The following is a 27,991-nucleotide window of genomic DNA, read 5'->3' as shown; positions in this document are numbered from 1 at the left end:
AATCTCTATTCTAGTATAAGAATTAAATTCAAAAGACACACTAGTTTTTCTTCAAATCCTGGTAACAGATTATAATTATGGCCAATAAATTCTGGTATCAAGGATTTAACAACATTTATGGGATTTAAAATTTTGTCTACCATGAAGTTGAAAGTCTTTTTTAAAAAACTTAATTCAAGGAATATAAATATGCTTCTGACCTAAGCAACTGAAATAAGCATATTTCCCTTAATATGAGAGAAGGAATTTATTGGGACTAATAAGTGGACAATTGTGTTCTAATTTCTCAGACATAGGCAAGAGTCCCTGTCAGTTCAGATTCCCTGTTGGAGAAGTTGGATATAATCTCTACCTTTTCTTAATTCCCAGAATACATAATCTTTCTTTCATTTATGACATATCACTTGCAGTAGTATTGTTACTGGAATGCCTACCTTTTCCTCTATAATACATTTGTACTTCTTTAAGGGAAGGGTCATATTTTTTAACACTTTATATCTTGTACAGGGTCTTAAGTAAAATATGTATTATTACAGCAGTGTTCTCAAACGATTCATGTCTCTGAGTATTTGTGTTCTTCCTATGTTGAATCAGAGTTGGCATTGAGTGGCCAACAGAAATTTTGGTGATGTGTGACTTGCAAAGCTGGGTCATAAAAGGCACTGGAGTTTCTTATTTTCTTGGATCATTCACTCTGGAGGACACCAGCTGTCATGTCATGATGACACTCAAACAACTCTTTGCCCATTTGGAGTGCAACTGAAGCCCCTGAATAAAACCCAACACAAAGCTACTAGCTTTGTGATTGAATCACCTTGCAGAGGACTCTTTAGACCTAGTCAATATGTGACTACAACATAATGGAATCCGAGCTAGAATCACCCACCCAAGCAGTTCCAATTTTCTTTACCAGAGAAATCACATGGCAATTGTTGCTTGATCACATAGCCCTGAACAGCTGTTTAATAGGTAGGATTTTTATGACTAATACATAATAATCATTGCCTTAAGCCAATAACTTTTGAGTAATTTGTCACTCAACAATAGAAAATAAATACAAAATTTTATGACCAAAGGCAAGAGCATGACACGAAAGATTCAAATTATTGGATGTATGCCAGATGTCATAATGATCATAATCTTTATCTCATTCTGTTGGTTATATGAACATTTTAAGGGAGAAATTAGTTTTTAACTAGATTTTAGAAGAATAGGGTATAGTGATAAGGTGGGGAAAACAACTCACAGTTGTGGTAAATTCTCAAAAGACTAAAGGCTGGCTACCTTCAGTTGTTGGTCAGAAGTTTTGATACCTGGTAATGAGAAAATATGTTAGTTGCAGAAAAGGCAAATTTTGAAGGTTAAGAAAGACCTGTCAGGGAGCCCTTCCAAAATGGTGGAATAAGTAACCTCTAAAAATCTACTTCTTCATAAAAGCAATAACAATTGTTTAATTCTCTAAATCAACCTCTATAAAAACTTGAAATAAATTAAAGGCTTCTAACAATTTCAGTAGCACCTTTTCAAAGAAAGCAGCTGAATACCAGGAAGAAAGTCAAGCTTTGCAACATCTTAAATTGCCTTATTCCCACTTCCCTGTCCCAGATATGCAGTAGCTGTGGAAACCAATAACCTCACAACCATGGTATTTATGAAAACCAATAGTCTGTCAGGCATTGGATGGGGCAAAACAGTTTGGGTTCTCTCAATAACCATATCCCCAGAGTATTTTCATTATTTTTCTTATCCAGGAGCTCTTAAAAAAAAAAAAAAAAAAAAAAAAAAAAGAAGGCCTCAGGGCCTTCTTTTACATAGTCTAATGCAGATTTGTCTGTGAAAACAGCCTTATCCCCAGAGTATTTGTCAAAACAATCAGCTGTGATTGTTTAATCCTGAGGCAGGGATATGAGTGACTGAACAAAAACTTGAAAGGAAGAAATGAGATTTCCATTGGGGCATTTTAAATGTCCCCAAATATTTAAATGTTCCAACAAAGCCCCAGATGATCACAAACAGGTTCAGGGCTGTACTAATGTCGAAATAAACTGAGAAGGCCCTAAACTCTGTTTAATCTCTGGCTCATGTTGAGACTCAGCACAGAGCAAGAGAGGGAAACTAGTTTGGAGTTATAAAATGCCAAAACACTGCAGGTATGTCCCAAAACATACACAGATACTCAGCAAAGTATCTGCTGGAAGACTTACTGGTTCAAGTTATTTAAGGAAATCTCCATCTTGTTGCTAGCTGACAACTAAATTAATCAGGCAGAGATGTGAATGGCTACATACACAGAATTGACTTTACATAATTATCCAGGAAATTTATTAATCCATCATTAATAACAATAGCAAATGCTATGAATGTGTGATAGAATAATGTTCCCTCCGCAAAGATGTAGATGTTCTCATCATCAGAAGTTGTGAGATCTGGCAAGGAGGTGTTAAATTAGCCAACAGCTGGTTTTGAAGAGATTATCTTGAATTATCTAGGTGGTCTCAATTTAAAGGTTCTTTGAATGTGGAAGAGGGAGGAAGAAGAATTAGTGTCAGAGGGATAAAATGTGGAAAAGATTCAAAGAGCTACTAATAATCTTGAAGAGGTGATAAGGCTATGAGTAAAAGAATGTAGGCAGTTCTAGAAGCTAGAAAAAAATGAAAGGAAAGGAAACCTTCTATCACAAAGCCTCCAGAAAGGAATGTCGTCCTTCTAACACCTTGGTTTTAGCCTGGTGAGACCCATTTTGGACTTATGACCTGCACGCTGTAAAATAATAAATCTGCATAGTTTTGAACCACTAAACTTGTGGTAATTTGTTTCAGTAGCAAAAGGAAAGTAATATGGGGTCAGGGAGGACATGCTTTTCAGAGTTGCCAAATTATATATTTAAAATGACAAGTTACAAAAAATAGGAAATTGTAACCCATACCCTGGAAGAGAGCCAGTCAATAGAAACTACCTCAGAGAAAGCACAAATGTTGGGCTTAGTAGGCAAATATTGTAAATAAGCCATTAGAAACACTTAATGAACTAAATTAGAAGTGTTTAATGAAATCATGTCTAAAGAATTAGTGAAAAGTATGAGAAAAATGTTTCACTGAATTGTTAAAGAGACCTTATAAAAGAAAGATACAATTAGAAATTGTTCATTTGAAAAGTAGAACAAGTGAAATTAAAAATTCACTGGGAGGGGGGAACATTCCTGGGTGGCTCAGATGGTTGAGTGACTCTTAATTTTGGCTCAGGTCACGATCTCAGGATTGTGAGATAGATCCCCTGTTGGGCTTCACTCTGGACATGGAGTTTGCTTAAGATGCTCTCTATCTCTCTCTCTCTCTCCTTCTGTCCCTCCCTCCCTCCCTCTCTCCTTCTGTCCCTCCCCTCTCCAAAAAAAAAAAAAAAAAAATTCATTAGAGAGAATCAACAACATAACTGATATGGCAGAAGAAAGAACAAACAAAACTTGAATATAAGTCAATTTAAATAGTACAGTCTGAACAGCTTAAAAAAGAATGAAGAAAAGGGAACAGAGCCTCAGTCTGTGGGTACCCCATCATATGTATGAATATACAGATAAATGAGTCAAGAAAAAGGAAAGGAGAAAAAAAGTATTTGAAAAAAATGATGCCCTAAAGATTTTTAAATTTGGTTAAAAAACATCAATTAGTACGTTCAAGTTCTTCAATGAATTCCAAGGATGATAAATTAAAAAAGACACATACCTACACATGTGGTCAAATTATCCAAAGACATAATAAATCTTGAAAGCAGCAAAGAAAACAACTCATCATGTACAAGCCTTCTTATAACGTTTAACATCACTTTGCAGAAACCATGAAACCTAGGGGTTCCTGGGTAGCTCAGTTGGTTGAGAATCTGACTATTGATTTTGGCTCAAATCATGATCTCAAGGATGTGAGATCAAGGCCCTCATCAGGGTTCGCACTCAGCAGGGAGTCTGCTTGAGATTCTCTCATTCCCTCTGCCCCTCACCCCCCACCCCAGGCAAAATAAATTAATGACAAAAGAAATCATAAAGCCTAGGAAGTGGTAGGATGATGTACTCAAAGGAAGAAATGGATAATTCAATAATAATAGAGACTTCAATCTTCAATACCACTTTATTAATAATGGATAGAACAATAAGGAAATAGAAAACTTAAAAAATGCTGTAAACCAAGTAGATTTAATGAGCATTTATACAACATTCCAACCAACAAATAAAATGTACATTCTTCTCCCAAGTACATGTGATACATTCTCCAGGATAAACTATACATAAGTCCATAAAACAAACCTTGATAAACTTGAAAGGATCAGATTCCTAAGCTTATTCTCCAACCATAAGATGATAAAGTTAGAAATCAGTAACAGAAAGAAATTTGGCAAATCCACAAATATGTGAAAATTAAGCAACATATTCATCAGTAGTTAGAGGTCAAGGGAAAAAAAAACACGATACTAAATCACATATACTAGATTAGAATACAGCACATATATTAGAATGATACAGAGATTGGCTTGACCCCTGCACTAGAATGACCTGCAAATCTGTGAAGCATCCCATATTTAAAAAACAACAACAACAACAACAATAGGAGTGAAAGTTAAACCTCAAGTAAGTAGAAGAAAGAAAGATTACAGTAGAAATAAATGAAGTGGAAAATAGACATGGGAGAAAATCAACAAAACTTTGTTCTTTGAAAACTCAACAAAGTGACAAAATTTTACCTAGATTGCCCAAGAGAAAAGAGAAGACTCAAATCTCAAATTGCTACAATCATGAAACAGGGAGGGAGGAGATATCACTAATGATATTATAGAAATGAAAAGAATAATGAGAAAATAATATGAATAATTGTAAGCAAATTAGATAATTTACATAATATGAACAAATTTCTAGAAAGAGACTACTGACACTGACTGAAGAATTATAAAATATGAATATCCCTGTAACAAGTAAATGTTTTAAATTAGTACTCAGATAATTTTCCCCAAAGAAAAGCCCAGGCCTACATGGTTTCACTGGTGATCTACCAAATCTTAAAAATAAATATATTTTAAAAAGTGACTCGTGAAGGCTTCTAAAAAGTAGATAATGTTTCTCAGCTTATTGTAAGAATCCAGTAGCATTCTGATACCCAAACCACACAAATCTCAATATCCCTTACGAATATAGACATATCCTCATATAAAATACTAGTAAGCAGAATCCAGAAATATATGGGAAGAATTATAGTCCATCACAAAGTAGAATGTTTCCCTAGGATGCAAAGTTGATTTAACATATGAAATATACCATAGTAATAGATTAAAGGATGATGTATGATCATCTCAGTAGATGCAGAAAAAATAAATGACAAAAGTCAATACCCTTTCTAAAACCAATCAACAAACTAGGAACATAAAGCAACCTTCTAAACCTAATAAAGTATGTCTGCAAAAATCCCACAGCCAATAGCACACATAATGGTCAAAGACTGAATGCTTTCTCCTCTAAGATCAGGAGTAAGAGAAGGATGTCTATTCTTACTACTTCTATTCAACAATTGTTTTGGAGGTTCTAGACACGTTAATTATGCAAGGAAAGGAAATACATGTATCCAGATTGGGCATGAAGAGGTAAAACTATCTCTCTTTGCTGATGCCCTGATCTTGATATAGAAAATCCTATGGAGTACAATAAAAATCTATTAGAACTAATAAAATATTGTTAGAACTAATAAGTGTATTTGACAAAATTCCAGCACACAAGTCAATATTTTAAAGTCTATTGTATTTTTATATACTAGCAATGAACTCTCAAAATTAAGAAAGCAATTAAATTTACATTAGCAACAAAAATAATTATTTTACTTAGGAATAAACTTGAAGTGCAAGACTAGTACACTGAAAATTATAAAACTGTTGAAAAAAGTTAAATGTCAAAGTTAATTTAAAAAATCATATGGTCATGATTGAGCTAATGTGAAGATGAAAATACTTTCCAAATTGATCTACAGAGTCATTGTAGTTGGTCAAAATTCCAGCTACACTTTTTACATTTTGAAAAGCTGATTCTAAAATTCATATGGAAGTGCAAAGGACCCAGAATAGCCAAAACAGGATCATGTGTTTCTGGCATAAGGATGGAAATTATATATATATATATATATTAATAATATATATATACACATATAGATCAGATATAATTTTAATTCTTAAGCTATATGTATATATATCTATCTTGTGTGTGTGTGTCTGTATACAATAGTAATGAGAATCCAGAAATCACTCTTAGATTACAGTTAATTGATTTTGGTTGACACAGGGGTGCCAACTCAATTCATTGATGAAACAATGGTTTTTCACCATCTGGATAGCTTCACACAAAAAATGAAGTCAGACCCCTACCTCACACCATATGAAAAAATAATTTATAATGGATTACAGAACTAAATATAATACCTAAAACTATAAAATATTTTGAAGAATATGGAAGTAAATATTTGTGATCTTGTGTCAGGCAATAGTTTAATAGATATGACACAAAATGCAGAAATAATGAAAGAAAAGTTGAATTTGATTTTATCAAGTGTCACTGTTATCAATAAGCTTGTGTTTCAAGGGACACCATCAAGAAGTGAAAATATAAATCTGGAGTGGGTGAAAGTATTTTCAAATTGCATACTTGATAAATGTCTAGTGTCTAGATTATATAAAAACAACTCTCATAACTCAACAATACATTTTTTAAATGGGCAAAGAATTTGAATAAACATTTCTCCAAAGAAGATTTACAAATGGAAAATAAGCACATAGAAAGACATTCAAAATAATTAGTAATTTGGGGATCCCTGGGTGGCTCAGCGGTTTAGCCCTTGCCTTTGGCCCAGGGTATGATCCTGGAGTCCCAGGATTGAGTCCCACATCAGGCTCCCTGCATGGAGCCTCCTTCTCCCTCTGCCTGTGTCTCTGCCTCTCTTTCTTTCTCTATGTCTCTCATGAATAAATAAATAAAATCTTTTTTTAAAATTTTCAGTTGCCAAAATAATTAGTAATCCAAGAAATAGAAATGATTGTAAATAATGAAATGCCATTTCACAACCATTAGGTTGATTAAAATAAAAAGAATGACAATAGCAATGGGGAGCCTGGATGGCTTAGTTGGTTAAGTATTTGACTCTTGGTTTCTGCTCAGGTCATGATCTCAGGGTCATAGGATCAAGCCCTGCATCAGGGCCCATCCTCAGCATGGAGTCTGCTTGTCTTTCTTCCTCTGCTTCTCCCCTTGCGTGCTCTCTCTCTCTCTCTCACTCTCTCTCTCTCTCTCAAATAAATGAGCTCTTTACAAAAATGAGAAAAGAATTGGAAAGGATATGGGCAGCCCTAGTGGCGCAGCGGTTTGGTGCCGCCTGCAGCCTGGGGTGTGATCCTGGAGACCCGGGATCGAGTCCCACATTGGGCTCCCTGCGTGGAGCCTGCTTCTCCCTCTGTCTGTGTCTCTGCCCCTCTCTCTCTGTGTCTATGAATAAATAAATAAAATCTTAAAAAAAAAGAATTGGAAAGGATATGGAGAAACAGGAACCCTTATACACCTATACATTGCTGGTTGAATTGTAAAATGGTACAGACACTTAGGACAATAATTGGGCAATTCCTTGGAAAAAGTTATCATTATTGAAGTATTTTTGACATACAATATTCTTTCCAGTGTACATCAAAATAATTTGATATTTTTATACATTATAAAATGATCACCAAAATGACTCTAATTACTACCTGTCACCATACAAAGCTATGACAATATTACTGACTATATTCCCTGTGTTGTACATTAACATCCCCATGACTTATTTATTTTATAACTCTGAGAATGTACCTCTTAATTCTCTTCACCTATTTTGCCCACCTCCCCAACCCTTCCCCACTCTGGTCACTAAGTTTGTATCTTGCACCTATGAGTCTATTTCTGTTTTATTTTTGTTAGATTCCCTATATAAGTGGAATCATATAGTATTTTTGTCTGACTTATTTCACTCTAGGTTCATCCATTTTGTTGCATATAGCAAGATCGCATTTTTTAAAAGATTCTATTTATTTCAGAAAGAGAGAGAGAATGAACATGAGCATGAGTAAAGGGAGGGGCAGAGGGAGAAGACGACTCCCAGATGAGCAGGGAGCCCAATGCAGGGCTCCATCCCAGGATCCTAGGATCATGACTTGAGCTGACACAGATGCTTAACTGACTGAGTCACCCAGGTGCCCTGCAAGGTTGCATTTTTTTATGGCTGAGTAATATTTCCTTGCATTTTTGTATACTGCACCTTCTTTATCCATCCATCTTTTGATGGACATTCAGGTTGTTACCATATTTTGGCTATTATAAATAATGCTGTAAATAATGCTGTAAACATAGGGGTGCATATATCTCTCTAATTTTTTGGTTTCTTTGGGTAAAAAAAACCACAATTGGAACTGCTGAATCATACTGTAGTTCTATTTTTAATTTTTTAAAGACAATCCTTATTTTTTTCCATAGTGCCTGCACCAATTTGCATTCTCACCAATAGTGGATGGGATTTCCCTTTTCTCTACATCATCACCAACATATTATTTGTCTTTTTGATAATAGTTCATCTGATGGGTATGAGCTAATATCACATCATAGCTTTGATTTGCATTTCTTTGATAATTAATGATGTTGAGCATGTCCTGACATACGTGTTGGCCATCTGCATGTCTTTGGAAAAATGTGTATTCAAGTCCTCTGTCCATATTGTAATTCAGGTTGTGATTCTGATAAGTTGTGTAATTTCTTTATGTATTTTAGACATTAACCTCTTATTATATATATGATTTGCAACTATCTTTCCTGTTTAGTATGTTTTTGTTGGTTTTCTTTTGTGTGCAGTAGCCTTTTAGTGAGATATAATCCCACTTGTTTACATTAGCTTTTGTTGCCACTGCCTGAGGAAAGGTCCAAAAAAATACTGCTAAGGCTAATGTCAAAGAGCTTACTACATATGTTTTCTTTAAGGAGTTTATGGTTTCAGGTTGTATATTCAAGTTTTTATCCCCTTTTGAATTTATTTTTGTATACAGTGTATGATAGTAGTCCAGTTTCATTCTTTTTGCATGTAGCTATCTAGTGTGTTTATTTCTGGGCTCTCTATTCCTTTGATCTTTGTGTTTGTTTTCATATCAGTATGGTACTATTTTGATTGCTTTAGCTTTTAGTATAGTTTGAAATCAAGGGGCCTGATGTCCCTTTGTTCTTCTTTCTCAAGATTGATTTGGCTTGCTCAGGGACTTTTGTGATTCCATACAAATTTTATGATTATTTGTTCTAGGTTTATTAAATATGTCACTGGTATTTTGATAAGAGTTGCATTGAATATATAGATTGTTTGGGGTAGTATCTACACTTTAAAAATATTCTTCCAGAGGCACCTGGGTGGTTTAGGCCAGTTAAATGTCTCCCCTCAGCTCAGGTCATGATATCAGAGCCCTGGATTGAGCCCCACTTTGGGTTCTCTGCTCAGTGAGGAGTCTGCTTCTCCCTCAGACTTTCCCTCTGTGCTCTCCCTCTCTCAAATAAATAAATAAAATCTTAAAAAAATATTCTTCCAGTTCATGAGCATGGTTTATTTTTCCATTTGTGTTGTTTTTAATTTCTTTCATCAAAGTCTTATAGTTTTCAGAATGCTGAATCCTACAGATTTTGGAAAGTTGTGTTTTCATTTTTATTTGTCTTAAAGTATTTTGTGATTTACTCTGTGATTTATTCATTCACCCTTGGTTGTTTAGTAGTGTGTTATTTCATCTCCATGCATATGCAGTTTTTTTTTTTTCTAATTTTCTTCTTGTGATTGATGTCTATTTTCAAACCATTGTGGTTGGACAAGATGCTTGATGAGATTTCAGTCTTCTTGAATTTATTGAGATTTTTTAAAGATTTTATTTACTTATTCATGAGAGACAGAGAGAGAGGGGCAGAGGCACAGGCAGGCATGGAGCAGGCTCCATGCAGGGAGCCCAACGTGGGACTCAATCCCGGGTCTTCAGGATCACACCCTGGGCTAAAGGGGGTACTAAACCGCTGAGCCACCTGGGCTGCCCTTGAAATCTGTTTTGTAGCCTAACATGTGATCTATCCTGGAGAAAGTTCCATGTGTACCTGAAAGAAATGAGTATTCTGCAGTTTTGGAATAAAATGTTCTGTATATATTAAGTCCATCTGGTCTAATGTGTAAAGGTTAGTGGTTTTTTTTTTTTCTTACTGGATAATCTATCCACTGATATTAAGTGGGGTATTAAAATCCAATAGTATCCTTGTCTTACTGTAATTTTTTTCCCTTAATGTCTGTTAATATTTTCTTCTATGTTTAGGTGCTTATATATTGGATATAAAAATATTTACAAATGTGTTCTCTTTTTCTTGAACTTGTCCCTATTATTATTTGTAATGTTCTCTTTTGTCTTTTGTCCCCCGTCTTTGTTTCAAAGTCTATTTCATCTGATACAAGTATTACAACTGTAGCTTTCCTTTTATTTTTGTTTGCATGGAATATACTTATCCATCTCTAGTCTCAGGCGGTATATTCTTTAGATCTGGAATGAGTCTCTTTTGAACAGCAGACAGTATATAGTTGGATCTTGTTTGTTTGTTGATCCATTCAGCCAAACTTTTTTTTCCATCTGTCTTTATTGAAGTTTGATTTGCCAACATATAGTATAACACTCAGTGCTCATCCCATCACGTGCCCTCCTCAGTGCTGTCATCCAGTTACCCCAACCCCCCACTCACCTTCTACAACCTTTGTTTCCCAGAGTTAGCAGTCTCTCATAGTTTGTCTCCCTAATTTTTCCCACTTGGTCCCCCTCCTTTCCCTTATAATCCCTTTCACTATTTCTTATATTCTCCATATGAGTAAAACCATATGATGATTGTCCTTCTCCGATTAGCCAAACTTTCAACTGGGGCATTTTTTCCTTTTCCATTGAAAGTAACTATTAATAGGTATGTACTTATTGCTGTTTTGTTACTTGTTTTCTGGTTGTTTTTGGAGTTTTCCGTTCTTTCTTCTGTTGATCTCTTCTGTGGTTTGATGGTTTTCTTTAATGTTATGTTTAAGTTCCTTTCTCTTTACTTTTTGTGTATCTGTTGTAGATTTTTGGTTTGTGGTTACCATGAGGTTCATATATATTGACCTATATATATAGCAATCTATTTTAAGCTTATAGCCACTTAAGTTCAAATACATTATAAAAATACTACACTTTACTGTTTACACACACATGCAAACATACACATCTTTATGCTATTGATCTTATATTTTGCATCTTTGTATTTGGTATATCCACATATTAATGTAAATAGAGTTGTTTTTACTATTTTTGTCTTTTAACCTTCATATCAGCTTTTACAGTGGCTAATTCACTGCATTTACTATATATAGACCCTTAGTATTGAGATTTTTTTTCTTTAATATATTTTCTTATTTCTAATTTTGGCCTTTTCTTTTTCACTTCAGGAAGACCCTTTAACATTTCTGGCCATGCCTGTTTAGTGGTGATGAGCTCCTTTAGTTTTTGCCTGGGAAACTCTTTATCTGTCCTTCAGTTGTGAATGATTATATTGCTGTGTAAAATATTCTTGGATATAAGTTTTTCTCTTTTAGCACTTTAAATATATCCTGCCACTCTCTTTTAATCTACAAAGTTTTGCTAAAAAGTCAGCTGATAATCTTACAGGGTGTCCCTTGTATGTAACTCTGTTTTTCTCTTGCTGCTTTTCAGATTCTCCTTTAACTTTTGCCATTTTTATTTATTTATTTTTAAAAGATTTTATTTATTTATTTTTGAGAGACACACAGAGAGAGAGAGGCAGAGACACAGGCAGAGGGAGAAGGCTCCATGTAGGGAGCCTGATGCAGGACTTGATCCTGGGACTCCAGGATTACACCCTGGGTGGAAGGCAGGCACTAAACCGCTGAGCCACCCAGGGATCCCAAGCCATTTTTATTATACCTTGGTATGAATCTCTTTGGGTTCATCTTATTTGAGATATTCTGAGCTTTCTGGACCTGGATGACTGTTTCCTTCCCAAGGTTAGGGACATTTCAGTAATTTTTAAAATAAATTTTCTGCCCCTTTCACTTTCTCTTCTCTTTCTAGAACCTTTACAATGTGAATGTTCGTATGCTAGATGTTGTCTTGGAGGTTTTTAAAAAATTTCCTCAGTTTTAATACTTTTTTGCTCCTTTTGTGGTCCTGACTGAGAAAATTCCACTGTTTTGTCTTCCAGATTGCCAATACATTTTTATGTGTCATCTAATCTGTTGATTCCCTCTGGTGTATTTTTCATTGCAATTACTGTTTTCTGGTTGGTTCATTTTTATATTTTCTAACTCTTTGTTGGAATTCTCACTCACTGTGTTCCTCTAATTCTTTTTCCAAGTTCAGTGAGCATCTTTATGACCATTACTTTGAACTCTTAACTGCATTTCATTAGTTTTCCCACACTCCTGGGCTTTTATCTTGTTTCTGGAGAACATATTCCTCTCCTCTCCCAGTCTACCTCCCCCAGTCTAGAAGGAGAGATCTTGTTTAGGAGTATCCTCGCATAAACCATGTTCATTGGGGTTTTAAGGGCAGGCTAGAGCTAGAGCGTGTGTAGGCTGGGGAAATCCCAGGATGCATTGCATTGAGGACAACCTAGTGGGTCAGCTGGAGCTTATTCTGGCAGGATAGCAAGAGCTGAAATGGGCCAAGGCTGGGTTCCTGGGTCTCCTTTTGCTGGATCCACCCTCATGAGATAGGTGGAACTAGAATGGACAGGGGCTGGGTGAACCTGAAACATACTTCACGGGGGTCAAGTTGTCTTACAAGACAAGCTAGAGCTAAAGTGGGTACAAGTTGATGTGGTATCTTGGCATGCTGCACTGGGGCTGCCCTGGTGGGTGACTGGATCACACTGTGCCAGGGCTTTCTTAATTGGTGGCTGAAGCTCTAGTGGTCATTGACCTCAGGAGGCCTTGGGATGTCCATACCAGGGCTGCCTTTGCAGGATGGCTGGGCCTAGAGGTGGACATGAGAGAGGAGTTTCCTGAGGTGTGTCTTCTGTGACTGCCCTAGTGAGACAGCTGGAACTGGTTCAGGCATGAATGAGAGGGTCCCAGGGTGTGGCATACCAGGCTACTTTGGAGGGATAGCTGAGAGGGCTGTAAAATGGTGCTCTTCAGTGCCTCTGACTCCAAAGAGAGTTCCAACAGTTAGCTAGTCTCTGTCACATTCTCTAGGGTGAGTAAATAGATTTCCTTTTCTTACAGTCTAGTTGCCCTTTAACCTGCCTTTTTTTCCACCTGTCCCCCAGGGTGGGTAAGTCTGTATTCAGGCCTCTCAGGGATATCCCTCACTATTGAGGTTGTGGCACTGGGGATGGAGTTCCAATTATCATGTCTCACTCTGTCCTACCCTTCACTATGTGGACTCTCTATCACTCATTGTGCAGAAGCTGTTGAAATAGCTCTCAGTTGTGCTTCAGGGGGAATCACTCTATATGTAGGTTCAAATTAGTTGTTTGTGGGAGCAAGTGAGTTCAGGTCTTCCTATGCAACCCTCTTGGACTGCCCTCTGAAATGCTACACATAATGTTACCATGTAACCCAACTCCTAGTTAATGCCCAAGAAGATTGAAACCACATCCACTCCAAATCCAGTACACAACTATTTATAGCACCATTACTCATAGTAGCCAAGAGCAACACAAATGTCCATCAACTGGACAATTAAATATAATGTGGTTGATACATTAAGAAGAAATATTATTTGACCATAAAAAGGAATGGAGGGCTGCCACATGCTTGAACATTGAAAACATTATGTTAAATGAACATAGCTTGTCAAAAACACCATATAATGTATGTTTCAATTTTATTAAATGTCTAGAATAGGCAAACCCATAGAGAAAGAAAATAGATTAGTAATTTCCAGGACTTGGAGGTAGGGAAAAATAAGGGATGACTGCTACACTAATTTTTATGGGGCTTTTTATCAAGGTGGCGATATGTTCTAGGATTAGGTAGCAGTGATGTTTGTACAACTCTGTGAATATACAAAATGCTACTGAATTTTAAAATTAAAAGTGTGAATTTATGGTATTATATTTTAATAAAGCTATAATATACTTAAAAATATTTTGAATTATTAAGTAATAGGTCATTAAAACTATAGTAATTTGGGTTAAAGGAAGCAGTCTTAAATCATGAACCAGCACAAAACTAGGAAATCATTGCCCAGATGTGTGCATTGAGAAACATATTCACCTTAAACTCTCAGTAGGGAGGGGTACCTGGGGGCTCAGTGGTTGAGCTTCTGCCTTTGACTTGGATCATGGTCCCAGGGTCCTGGGATGGAGTCCTGCATCGGGTTCCCCATGGGGAACCTGTTTCTTCCTCTGTCTACATCTCTGCCTCTCTCTCTCTCTCTCTCTCTCTCTCTCTCTCTCTGTGTGTGTGTGTGTGTCATAAATAAATAAAATCTTTTTAAAAATTCTCAGTAGAGATATCTAACAGCCCTATCAATTGGGGCAATACAATATCATGGTAGCACACTGCTGTGGACCAAGAATAAGGAGAACCTAGCCAAATCCTAGTTCAGGTTCTGACTGCAAGTGTATGTGTGCTATTTGACAATTTTATAGTTCTGGAGTAATATATAGGGTTCGAATTAGAGCATAGGTGGAACAGGCTACCTCAGGGCAATGTCTTCATGAATGTAAAATATAGCTCATGCTGGAAGAAATATGAGAGTCCAAGAGAGTAGAGGGACCCCAACAAGATCAAATATATTGTATAATGTTTTGCTTGGCTAAAAAGTTTAAAACTCCGCAGACTAAATGTTTCAGAAATGTTTTTAGCTGTATCACTCTAAAGGCTCTATATAGGAATTTCCATTTAAATACAGTTCTCTGTGTCTTTTAAATATTTTCCTTGAAACCCCTGCATTCCTCCTTTCCCCAGTAAAATTACACTGAATCTGAGGGTAGACAATATTCTATCCGAGGTGCCACAAATATTGAGTCCATATATTTCCAGTTAGGCTATATGTTGCTGTATTATTTGTTTTATTCAAGTATAGTTAAGATGCAGGGTTATATTAGTTTCATTATAATGATTCAACAATTCTGTACATTTCTCACTCATCAATGTAAATTTTAAGTTTTTCATATATTTTGGATATTAATCCTTTATAGAATATATCATTTATAAATACCTTCTCGCATTCAATAGATTGCCTTTTGAGTTTTTTGGTGGTTTTCTTCACCGTGCAAAATCTTTTTATTTTAATATAGTCCCAATAGTTCAGTTTTTCTTTTGTTTCCCTTGTCAAAGGAGACATACCTAAAAAAAAGTTTCTATGGCTGATGTATGTCAAAGAGATCACTCCTTATGTGTTCTTCTAAGAATTATGTGGTTTCAGGTCTCATTTTTAATCCATTTTGAGCTTATTTCTATGTCCAGTGTCCTTTTTTTGCCTACAACAATCAGTTCCCAGCACCATTTGTTGAAGAGATTGTCTTTTTCCTATTCTCTATCTTTCTTCCTTAATTGACCATAGCATGTAGGCTCATTTCTGGACTCTCTATTCTGTTCCACTGATGTAGTGCCCATTTTTGTAACAGTACCATACCATTTTGATCATTAGAGTTTTGTAGTATGTCTTGAAATCTGGGATTGTAATACCTCCAGCTTTGTTCTTAAGATTATTTTGATTATCTGTGATCTTCTGTGGTTCCATACCAGTTTTGGGATTATTTGTTCTGGTTCTGTGGAAAATGTTGGCATTTGGGTAGAGATACTACATTAAATCTGCACATTGCTTTTGGTAGCATGGATGTTTTAACAAAACCAGTTCTTCCAATCCCTGAACATGGAATATCTTTCCATTTGTTTGCATCATCTTCAGTTTCTTTCACCAACATTTTGTAGATTTGAGAGTATAGACCTTTCCTTGGTTAAATTTATTCCTGGTACATTATTATTTTTGGTTCAATTATAAATCTAGGACTTCCAGTGCTATGTTGAATAAAAGCAGTGAGAGTGGACATCCTTATCTTGTACCTGATCTTATAGGAAGACTCTCAGTTATTCACCATTGAGTGTTATGTTAGCTGTGGGTTTTTCATATATGGCCTATATTATATTGATGTATGTTCTCTCTAACCCCACATTATTGAGAGTTTTTTTTATCATGAATGAATGTACTTTATCAAATTCATTTTTTTAAAAAATCTACTGAAATGATCATAAATCTTTTATCCTTTCTCTAGTTAATGTGATGCATAACATTGATAGATTTGTGGATATTGAACCACTCTTCCATTCCTGGAATAAATCCTGTTTGACTGTAGTAAGTGATTTTTTAACATATTGTTGGATTTGTCTTGCTGATATTTTGTTGAGGATTTTTATATCTATGTTCATCAGAGATACTGGCCTGTAGTTCTCTTTTTCACAGTATCTTTTTCTGGTTTTGGTATCAGGGTAATGCTCACCTTATAGAATGAATTTGAGAGTTTCCTTCCTCTTTTTCTTTTAGAATAGTTGAAGAATGAGTATTAACTCTTCTTTAAATGTTTGATAGAATTCACCTGGGAAGTCATCTAGTCTTGTAGTCTTGTTTGTTGGGAGTTATTTTATTACTAATTCAATGTCATTGCTAGCAATCAGTTTGTTCAAATTTTCAATTTCTTCCTCATTTAGTTTTATAAGGTTATATGTTATAGGAATTTATTCATTTCTTCTAGGTTGTCTATATTATAATTTTTTATAATCTCATAATTCTAAATAATTTCTGTGGTGTTGGTTGTTGCTTGTCCTCCTTCACTTCTGATTTTGAGTTCTTTATCTTCTTTTATGATGAGTTTGGCTAACGGCTTATCAGTTTTGTTGATATTTCAAGGAACCAGGTCCTGGTTTCATTGATCTGTTTCTTTTCTTTTTTCTTTTCTTTTTTCTTTTCCTTTCCTTTTTCTTTTTCTTTTTCTTTTTCTTTTTCTTTTTCTTTTTCTTTTTCTTTTCTTTTCTTTTCTTTTCTTTTCTTTTCTTTTCTTTTCTTTTCTTTTCTTTTCTTTTCTTTTCTTTTCTTTTCTTTCTTTCTTTCTTTCTTTCTTTCTTTCTTTCTTTCTTTCTTCTTTTGTCTCTATTTCATTTATTTCTACCATAGACTTTACTTCTACTGGTTTGAGCTTTGTTGGTTCTTTTTCCAGCTTCTTTGTATATAAGATTGGGTTTTATTTGAGATTTTTCTTCTTGAGGTAAGCCTATCTTGCTATAATCTCACCTTTCAGAACCACTTTTGCTGTATTCCAAAGATTTTGGACTGTTGTATTTTCATTTACATTTGTTTCTATGATTTCTAAATTGATCAGTTCATCATGTTATTTGACCCCCATGTGTGTGTGTGCTTTCCAGATTTTTTTTTCTGGTGATTGAATTTCTAGTTTTATAATGTTGGAGCCAAAAACAATATGTGCTATGATTTCATTCTTAATATATCAAGACTTGTTTTGTATTCTTTTTTTTTTTCTTATGATAGTCACATAGAGAGAGAGAGAGAGAGAGAGAGAGAGGCAGAGACACAGGCAGAGGGAGAAGCAGGCTCCATGCACCGGGAGCCCGATGTGGGATTCGATCCCCGGTCTCCAGGATCGCGCCCTGGGCCAAAGGCAGGCGCCAAACTGCTGCGCCACCCAGGGATCCCTTGTTTTGTACTCTAACATGTGATCTATTCTAGAGAATGTTCAATGTACACTTGAATATGTATTTTGCTGTTTTAGGATGGAATGTTCTGAATATATCTGTTAGGTCCATCTGCTCCTATGTGTCATTCAAAACCACTGTTTTCTTGTTCACTTTCTGTCTGGATGATCTATCCATGGATGTAAGTAGAGTGTGTAAAGGTCCCTACTATTATTATATTATGTCAATCTCTTCCTTTATGTCTCTTAATAGTTGGCTTATGTATTCGGTGCTCCCATTTTGGGTGCATGAATATCTGCAGTTGTTATATTCTCTTGTTTGTTGTCTTTTTCATTAGGTAGTGTCCTTCTTTGTTTTTGCTACAGTCTTTGCTTTAAAATCTATTTTGTCTAATAAAAGTATTGCTACATCAGCTTCCTTTTTTCTTCCATTTGCATGATAAATGTTTTTCCATTATTTCACTTTCAATCTGCATGTATCTTTAGCTCTTATGTGAGTCCCTTGTAGGCAGCATATAGATAGGTCTTGCATTTTTATCCATTCAGCCACCCTATGTGTTTTGATTGGAGCATTTAGTCCAGTAACTTTAAAAATAATGACTAGTAGATATGTAATTATTGCCATTGTGTTATTTGCTTATGGTGGTTTTTATAGTTATTCTCTGCTCCTTTCTTCTCTTGCTCTCTTCTTTTGTAGTTTGTTTGCTTTCTTTAGTGATATCCTTGGATTCCTTCCTCTTTGTTTTTTGCATATCTCTTACAGATTTTTGATTTGTGGATATCATCAGATACCATGTATAATATTTTATGCATATAGCAGTCTATATTAAGTTGATAATCACTTAAGTTTGAGCCCTATATGAAAGTAATACTCTTTATTCCCCTCCCACATTTTATGTATATTATACCATATTTTACATACTTTTGTGACTCCCTTAATTGATTTTTATAGATATAATTGATTTTACTGCTTTTGTGCTTTAACCTCTGTACTGGTTTTATAAATGATTAATCTAACACTTTAATTATGTTTGTATGTAGCTGTAATTTTTTCCCTTTCCTTTTTAGGAAAGATTTATTATTTTGAAAGAGAGAGAGCATGGAGGAGGAGCAGAGAGAGAGGGAGAGAGAAACCCAAGCAGACTCTATGCTCAGGGCAGAGCCCATTGTGGGGCTCCATCTCAGGACCCTGAGATCACTACCTGAGCTGAAATCAAGAGTCAGTTGCTTCACTGACTGCACCACCTGGGTGCCTCTTTTTTCCCCTTTCCTAATGTTCTTACTCTGTCTTATGGCCTTTTCTCTTAACTGAAAGAATTTTTTTGAACATTTCTTATAAGATTGGTTTGATGGTGATAAACTCCTTTAACTTCTGTTTTCCTGAAAAACTTTTTATCTTTACACCTATCCTGAATGATAGCATTGCTGAGTAGAGTATTCTTGGGTGCAGTTTTTTTTTTTCTTTTAGCACTTTGAATATATTATGCCACTCTCTTCTGGCCTGCAACGTTGTTGCTGAAAAATCAGCTGAGAGCCTTATGGGGTTTCCTTTGTGTTCTTTTGCTTTTTAAAAAATATTCTATCATCACTTTTTGCCATTTTAATTATTGTGTGTCTTGGTGTGGACTGATTTTGTTGGGAAATCTCTGGGCCTCCTGGATCTGGATATCTATTTACTTCCCAGATTAGAGAAGTTTTCAGTTATTATTCCTTCAAATTAATTTTTGTCCCTTTGTTCCCCTCTTCTTCTTCAATCCCTATAATGATAATGTCATGCTTGATGATGTTACTGAGTTTCCTTATCTATTCTCATTTTTGTCCTTTATTTCCCTTTTTTGCTTTTTGGTTTGGTTGCTTTCCATTAATCTATCATCCATCTTGCTGATCTGTTTTTGTGCCTCTTCTAATTTACTATTGATTCCCCTTGTGCATTTTTAATTTTTCTTATTGAGTTCCTCATTTCTGATTGGTTGTTTTATATTTTCTATCACTTTGTTGCAGGTCTGAGATATCTAGTCCACTCTTTTCTCAAGTCCAGTAGGTATCTATGATCATTACTTTGAATCTTTTATGAGTTATATCACTTACCTCCATTTCATTAGGTCTTTTGCTGTAGTTTTGTCCTATTCTTTAATTTGGGACATATTCCTCTGTCTCCTCATCTTATCTAAATAACTCTCCATGTTTGTTTTTATGTATTAGGATAGTAATTGATGTCTCCTGATATGAAAACTAGTGGCCTTATGAAGAAGAGATCCTGTGGTGCGGCACAATGTCTGCTGTTTAGCAGGGACAGGTGCAGGGATGTCTCCTTTGTGGGTTGAATGTGCCCTGCTCTTTAGGCAGAGCCACATTTGCCTTTGGTCTAGTTGAATGCAATGCACCTTTGCCTTTTCTAGGTTAGGTTTGGTCTCTCTGTTGTTAAAGGGCCACTCTGGGGTCATCATAAACTGATAGTGGGGTGGTGTCAATAGTCAGACCAGATGCCTACTCTCAGCCTGTTTCCTGATGTTCCAGTTGCACTGAACTGCAGGGTGCCCTCCCTGTATTATCCCCTGAGAGGCTTCTGTTGGTGGGGACCACAGAGAAACTAGATGTCTGCCCCCCGTCTGTCCACTGGGGCTACAGTTACACTGACCAACAGGGTGCTTTTCCTGCCTTGTCCCGAGAGGCTTCTGTTGGTGGGGAGAGATAGCAATCAGGCCAGATGCCTGCCGGAGCTGCAACTGTGCTGATTGGAGGGCACACTCTCTGTAGTGCCAGTTATAATTTTTAGCTGCTGGGACTATAAGTATAGTGGGATGTGTGGTTACATTATCTTCTCCTCAGGGCAGGACTCACTTTGGAGTGGTGGCAGTCCCTGCCAGGGCTACTTGCACGATGAGACTAGGTAGGAGCCAGTTGGGATGGATTCCCACCAAACAGAATGGATTGGTTGGAATGGTCCACTGGAGAACACAGGGGCTGGGCATGTGGTATTAGCAAGCGAGGTGTTTGAGGATCTAGGCTGGGAAGCTGGGCAGAGAAATGGTTCCTCCAGCTCTTTGGTTCTTGGACAAGTCTCATAAAGATCCCTGCTCCTCCAGAATATATTCTAAGATGAGTAAATAAATATTTCTGTAAACCCCAAATACTTTCCAAACTATTTCTATGCTATTTCTTGGTGGGATTGTTATGTATGTTTAAGGTGGTGGCTCCATTTTCTGTTGCCCTTCAGCTCTCCCAGAGCCAAGCTCACCAATTTTTAAACTACTTAGAGTTAAGCCCCACTGGCTATAAAAACTCATGAAGTTAAACTCTACTGGTTTTCCAAACCAAATATTAGAAGAACTTGTCTTTTCAGTATAGGACCCCTGTGTCTGGGATGCTTGGTGTGGAGTCTACTCCGCTCCCTTCTCTGTGAATGTGATGTCCCTTCCATCAGTCCTTAGTTACCCTGGAAGTTTTATGCCCAACTGCATCTCTGCCCTTCCTACTCTTTTTGATATGTCCTCCTTCCTATGATTAGCAGAGGAAAAGTCTCTTCCGTCATTCCAGGGGTTATTTTCTGAGTTAGTTGCACTGAGGTGGCATCAGTATGTCCAAGGGATGAGGTAAGTTTAGGATTCCCTACTCTGCCATCTTCCCCATCCCTCTGTGTTGCTGTATTATGAATATTTCATTTGATATCATGTCAAAGTTATAAATAACACAAGTCATTCAAGAGCCACTTTGCAAATACTTGAGTGGCAGTCCACACATAGAAATATATGCATTTTCTCTCAAGTTACAGATGTAATTCATCTAATAAATATGACAATGTATATTCATTTCTACAGGGCACTTAAGTGGCCTCTTCACTTTCCTGTGCCAAATGACGTTTAAGTTTCCCAGTAAAATGGAATAAAGATACATATTTTGAGTAAATCCTGTAAGTTTAATAGTGGTCTTATGTGTCTATTGGTTTTCTTTTGTTTTCAGAGTAGAAATTGGAATCTGTAGTCACAGGATGTGGCCTAATATCTCCTATGTGATACTTCTTAAAATGGACTTTTAGAATTATTGCTTTTGAGCCAACTGTACTCCTAAGGTTTTCCTGAAAGGGGATGCAATATCCTCATGTTACAAAAGAGTATAGTTAGTCATCTTAAGACATCAAGTTTACAAAGAGAACCAGAGAAATAGCATATTGTGAGGTTCCTTGTTTTATTTTTACCTAGATTTTAAACATAATAGGGTTTGTGTATTTACACAGAGAGTATACTTTGAAATCCTCAAACATTTAAGAAACTTTAGGATTCAAGTCTCCTTTTCCTATGAGAGAACATTTAAAGAATGTTATATGTAAATCTACCAATGTTGGTTTTCATGCTGCTTTTTGTCTTCTCAGCATTAACTTTACTTCTGAGTATTCTTTGCCTAAGTTAACAATATGGTATGTCCTATTGGTTGTTTGCCTTTCTTCATGGTATTTTTAAGCTACCCATTCAGTGCCAAAGTCATTGATTTTTTTTCAGAGGCATTTTGTTTTGTTTTGTTTCATTTTGTTTTGTTTTGTTTTTAAACAGCACTAGAATGAATAGTTAAAGGATGTTTAGATAACAAGTTACAAGATTTTTAATTTTTTAAAAATCCTATCTCCAACTTGTAAGAAAACACATATTTCTGGGTGTGAATCTGTTACCCAACATATTTTCAAAGTGATTTTGAATGTTATAAAAACAGTACAGTGGTAACCCAAATCTCTTTTAGAAATTCCATTCCGAATACATAGTGATATGGACCACCAGCTTGTGAGAAATGCATAATCCAAGGCCCTACTCCAGATATACCAAATCAAAATCTAAATTTTAACTGGATTGTACTTCATAAGCACATTACATTTTGAGAAGCACTGGTTTTCACAGAACTGAAAAGTGGTGGCTAGTATTTCAGTTTGAAAGTCAAATTATTGCTGTGGATGACAATAGAGGAAATAATGTAAACATAAATACAGTTTATAAGTGGTTTTTTTCTCCTTTTTAATCTTGATAGGTTTTTAAATTGGGAAGATTTATATTATTTCAAGTGTCCTTTGTAATGGCAAATGTTATTGCTGTTGTGATTTTGTATACATTAAAATTTACATAATTCATATTTGCACTAAAAGCTACACACACACACACACACACACACACACACATAAACACACATCTACTAATAATCCATTCCAAAAATATCCCACTAAGCCCTGACCACTGTGTTTGTACATTTAGACAATGCTCCTTCTGGGATTCCCAGGCCACATAAAATAGCAAAGAGTTCATTAGAACGATGTCACCGGCGTAGCAATAATTAAGGCTGTATCAGCAATTTAGAGGTTTATAACTCTGCTGTAAAGTTGTGCTCTGGGATGAAAGTCAGCACAAAAGCTCAACCTGGGAGTAGATTGTTTGCCGGGTCTGGGAGGAATGTGGGGGAAAATTGATTTCATTGTTTGTGATTCACTATACTGCTCATCTGATTCTTGGTGGCATTTGAATTAAGATGTTTTATGGACTAGTGATCATGGAGAACTGGTGTTTTCACTGATGTCTTCATAGACCTTACTCCAACTGTAATGATTACAGTAACTAAGATGGTACTACTGTTTATATTACATAAATGGGGACAAATATGCATAGGAAAGCTATTAAAAGGGAAAAGGAGTAATTCTAATTAGGCAGAAATGGTGACATATTTCATCGAAGGAGGATATAGTGAATTCCTAGGTTGCTTGTATATTTCTGCCAGGGAGACACCAAGGCACGCTCCTGTGAGCTGCTCTGGATTACTTAATTGGTAAATCAACGTTAATGCTCAGAAAAGTTTGGATCTAGCTCTTTTAGAAAACTGATACTGACATTTGATTTCTCTTGGATGTAGCTGCAGAGCTAGTGGCTAAAGGGAAGCCTCACTAAGTAAAACAACCCTGGAGCTCTCTGCTCTTTCAGTTCCTTTACTGTCACTTTGCTCTTTGGAAGACAGAAGCTTGCCATCCTGAGACTTCTAGCTGTAGTAATCAAGAATATAATAGGAGTGAGCTCCTATTATAGTCAATTTGTGACTAGATACATTGTCATCTTGGGTACAAGTTTAAATGTGGTTTTAGGCAGTTATCTAAAATGTAGTCCTCATATAAATAATTAGGAACTCCTGATTTTCAACAAGGGATTTAATATTAATGGTGTGTGTAATAGTTACAAGCTGGAACTCCTGAGTAAGATAGAACTGGGTTCAGATACTGTTACTGCTCCCTTTACTATATGTCTGGGCTTTGGGCAAATAACTTCATACTCTGAAGCTTCTGTTTCTCTTTCTAAAATGTGGTAGTGATTATAGTAGTGACTTCAGAGGATTGTTACAAAATTCAAAAAGATAATCCTGCAAAACACAGGGTCTGGTACATGGTAGCTATTACTGTGTTAAGTAACGCAGAGGCCTAACCAAAAAAGCTTTTCAGTTTGTCATTTATTTATTGATCCACTTGCTCATATTCCACATATTTATTAATTGTTTTTGTGTGCCAGATAATCTAATTAGATACTGGATACAGTGGTGAACAGGGTAGGTAGAGTCCCTTTCTCATTTAGCTAATAATCTAATGGAAAGGACGCAATCGGGTAAATGATCGTTAATTATGACAGATGTTAGGAAAGAAGCAAGTGAAAGTTTGAGATGGAGATTAGCAATGGGAGGAGGGGCATGATCATTAATTTAGAGTATTCAGAGAAGGTTTCCAGCAAACAGGGTCTATAAAGCTGATAACTAGGGGGCAAAGAGTGTGTGGAAGATGAGCTCAGGGAAAAGCATTCCTATTGAAGAGTCAGTCGCTGTGTATGCCTTGAGGTAGAAAAAGTTTGGTAGGCATAAAGAAGGCCAATGGCTAGACCATAAGGAAGATGTGTATAATGATGAAATTAGTTTGGAGAAGAAAACAAGGGCTAGTAGCACTGGGCTTTGTCACCAGGTGAGAACTGTAGATTCAGTTTAGTATGTAGAGAGGAGCCCTAGAAGAGATCCTGTTGTAAGGCTTACATTTAAGAAGGAGCTTCAAGCTGCCCTCTGGAGAATGGCTTGAAGAAATCAAGTGTCTCCCTGAGCTTCCTCCTTACTGATCAAAGGGAAAATCTCCAAACTTCCATATCTGGAGCTATTTTGTAGCTGATGAACTCTGGGACGTTAGATGTTTTCGTTGTCCGTGCATCAGGGACTGGGGAAGATGATGCTCAGAAGGCACTTACTTGGTAAGTAAAAGCAGCTTTTTTAGTAGAATCACTCAAGATTGCATTTACTGCTGTTTTAAAAATCACCTCATCATTCATAATTTCATTAGGTCATAACTTACTCACTTCCAGGAAAACCATATTTTATATCTCACAACCCTCTTTGCACAAAAACACCACTTTGGGTATTTTTTTAAATTTAAAATTCAAGGACATGTACCAGATCAGCAGATTTCTCTTGATTTTTCTCCTCTCTAGGTGGAAAATATTTTTAGGCATGTTACAACAGAGTAATACTAAATGACCTTCAGAACTTAATTTGAGTGCATAAGTATCACAGAGTGAATGTGGGAGTCTCATTAGGATTTTTGTTTTATACCATGCTTTTTCTGCTTATTTGGTCCATCTTTTTGCTCATTTTACTTTGGCATGTATTTCTAGAGAAATTGAAGTTGTAAAAATTGAATTGAGGGTTTTCTTTTTTTGCATTCCATGTGTTGCTGAATTATTAAATAATAATGTAATAACAAGCACTTATCTAGTGCTCTATTCAAGGACTTATTTGCAACTCTGCCCCTGGAGAACACTGGAAATGTTTCCTCTGTAAAGTTTCCAAAGTAACATCATCTAATCTGTCTCTTCTTGATGTGCCCAAACAATGCTGGAGTTTTCATTTATTAGTTGTCAACTAAATGAGTTGGATGATAAACATCTGTGAAGTAGAAAATTGTTTCTCTTGCACTGAGTTTGAAGTCTAATAAGGCAACTTTGCTTAAATGCATGCTCTTCAAATGTGGAAGGACAGCTTTCTGCATGTTCTTTGTCTACCTCACCCATTCATTTGTGTGTTTATATGAATGCAAATAAATTATCAACCATGGGTAAACACTATAGACAAGTCAACCAGTACACATCGAATTTTGGCACCTGATTAAGATGCCAAAGAACTGAGAACATAAATATTTTAATTATCACTGTGAGACTCCTATTGAGTTAGGCAAATTGTAAGCAGAAATGGCAGAGGAATTTGTAGTAAATAAAAGATGAAGGATACCAAACAAGAACCTATAAGGGAGTTTTGTTTGGCCAATCTGTGTTGTCCCAATATTTGAAATTCAGTTGATTTTAGAGAGAAACTGGGATTCACAGTATCCCTCGAAAAATTGGTCATTTGGCAGAAGTAGTCCCTCATTCCTGCTTGGCCTAAATCAGCAGGAACTAAGTGGTACTTGCCCTTTCAAAGAGGAGGCATATTCCCCTCATTATTTCTCTTAGCATCTCACATGCTTTAGGTTTTTGCAGTCCTTGCTATACCTCTGCAGCCTTTTAAGTGTATGATCATTAGAACACTAACATCACTTATGTGGTAGGCAGCTTCTAAATGACCCCCCAACCATTGGCTGCTCCTAGTTGGCATGCCCTTGTGTGATCCCCTCCCTTTTTATGTGGGCTGGAACTTGTGACTGTCTTCAAAAAAAAAAAAAAAAAAGTCGACAAAGGGATAGGATCTTCTGAAATTAAGTTATAAGAGGATGTGACTTCCATCTTGCTGGCATTCTCTGTTTTGTCTTTTTAGCCTGCTTGCTTTCATGAAGCAAGCTGCCACAGTGACAAGGCAAACTAAGTAAGGAAGCAAGGGTGACCTGGGGACAAGAGCCAGTCAAGAACTAAGGCCCTCACTCCAACATCCCACAAGGAATTGAATCCTGACAACAACCAGGAGTGAGCGTAGAAGCAGATCCTTTGCTGGTTGAGCCTTCAGATAAAACCACCATCCTGGCTGATCCCTTGGTTGTAGCCTGAGAGACCCTGAAGCAGAGAACCAGATAAGCTGTATCCGGATTCCTGACCTAAAGAAACTGTATTGTGTTAAGCTGCTAACCTCAGAATAATGTGTTAAGCAGCAATAGATAAATAATATATCTTACTACTTCAGAGAAAGATGGTGCTTTGAGGAGCCCATATAAAAAAAAAAAAACTTTCCTTGGGATTATAGAAATCAAAGCACTGAATTATTCTATTCCCATGACTGTAGTTTTAGCATAATGACTGACGTTGGAGGTGTACTCAGTTGCTATGAAATAAAAGGTTGCCAATGGCGATTAAGTGTCACAAGAGACTTATAATGAAATGTTGTTCATATAATATTACTTTCTCATGTAGATCTTCTTTTAAGCCCCTTTAGATGTGCTTCCAAATATTCTGATTATCAAAAGTATGTTTCAGATTCAAAAAGTCTCGACAGTATTGACCATACGAAGTTCTCAGAATAACAGACCCCTAGAGGAGACTATTAGCAACTGCCGATTTGTGGGACAGGTTCCCCTTAGTAAGCATCAGGTGAAGAGCAGAGGTTGCAATTCCTTCATCTGTGAAGTAGGGTGAAATCTAAGTTATGAAAGAAGCAGGGCAGGGCTAAAACACACTCTTCACTCATCGGGCTGTGATTCTTTGCTGAAAAGCTATAGAACCCTTAGTGCGTTATTCAGTATCACTTTCTTAGTTGGAAAACAGGGTACTGTGCATTTCTTTATTCAGGAAGCTTTATAAAAGCCCCCATATGGCACCTGTTATTGTGTTCAGTTTAGAGATAAAAATTAATAAGACATAGAGTGCTATGCATGGTATCTTTAGCTTCTGAGATTGTGATTTTTAGGTTTTAAGTGCTGTAAACAGTGCAGTAGTATTTTATTCGAAACTACTTTGACAGGTTAATGTATTCAAATACTGAAGTGGAAATTAGGAATGATGAGTGCTAGGTTGTTGCTTCAACTTATACCTCAGTTATGTCTTAATTTTTCTGCTTCTATATAATACTGAATTTTTCAGACTAACCCGAACAGCTTTTTAAATTGATTAATAATATTCACATACACATAATTCAGTGTGTGTTTTATGTAATATCTTTCAGTCCTCAAACCATTTCTTTTTATAAACTTTGAATTCCTGTATACCTTATGTGAAACATAGTGCTTTATGCTTTAAATACACTTATTAGTAATGTTGGTGAACTTAATTTCTCGTT

General features: G+C 36.2%; 1 protein-coding gene and 1 non-coding gene across 3 annotated transcripts in view; both read left to right on the top strand.

Annotated features, from left to right (window-relative positions):
* Positions 1-27,991, top strand: part of TAFA1 (TAFA chemokine like family member 1) — a 484,626-nt gene that overhangs the window by 148,705 nt on the left and 307,930 nt on the right. The window lies entirely within an intron of this gene.
* On the top strand, positions 4,469-4,570 carry LOC112913337 (U6 spliceosomal RNA). Its single transcript, XR_003233666.2, has one exon. It is a non-coding gene; the product is annotated as a U6 spliceosomal RNA (small nuclear RNA).

The sequence above is a fragment of the Vulpes vulpes genome, chromosome 9, assembly GCF_048418805.1.
Source record: "Vulpes vulpes isolate BD-2025 chromosome 9, VulVul3, whole genome shotgun sequence".
NCBI classification, from domain to species: Eukaryota; Metazoa; Chordata; class Mammalia; order Carnivora; family Canidae; genus Vulpes; species Vulpes vulpes.
Note: the sequence above shows the minus strand (reverse complement) of the source record. Positions and strands in the feature narration are given on the sequence as shown.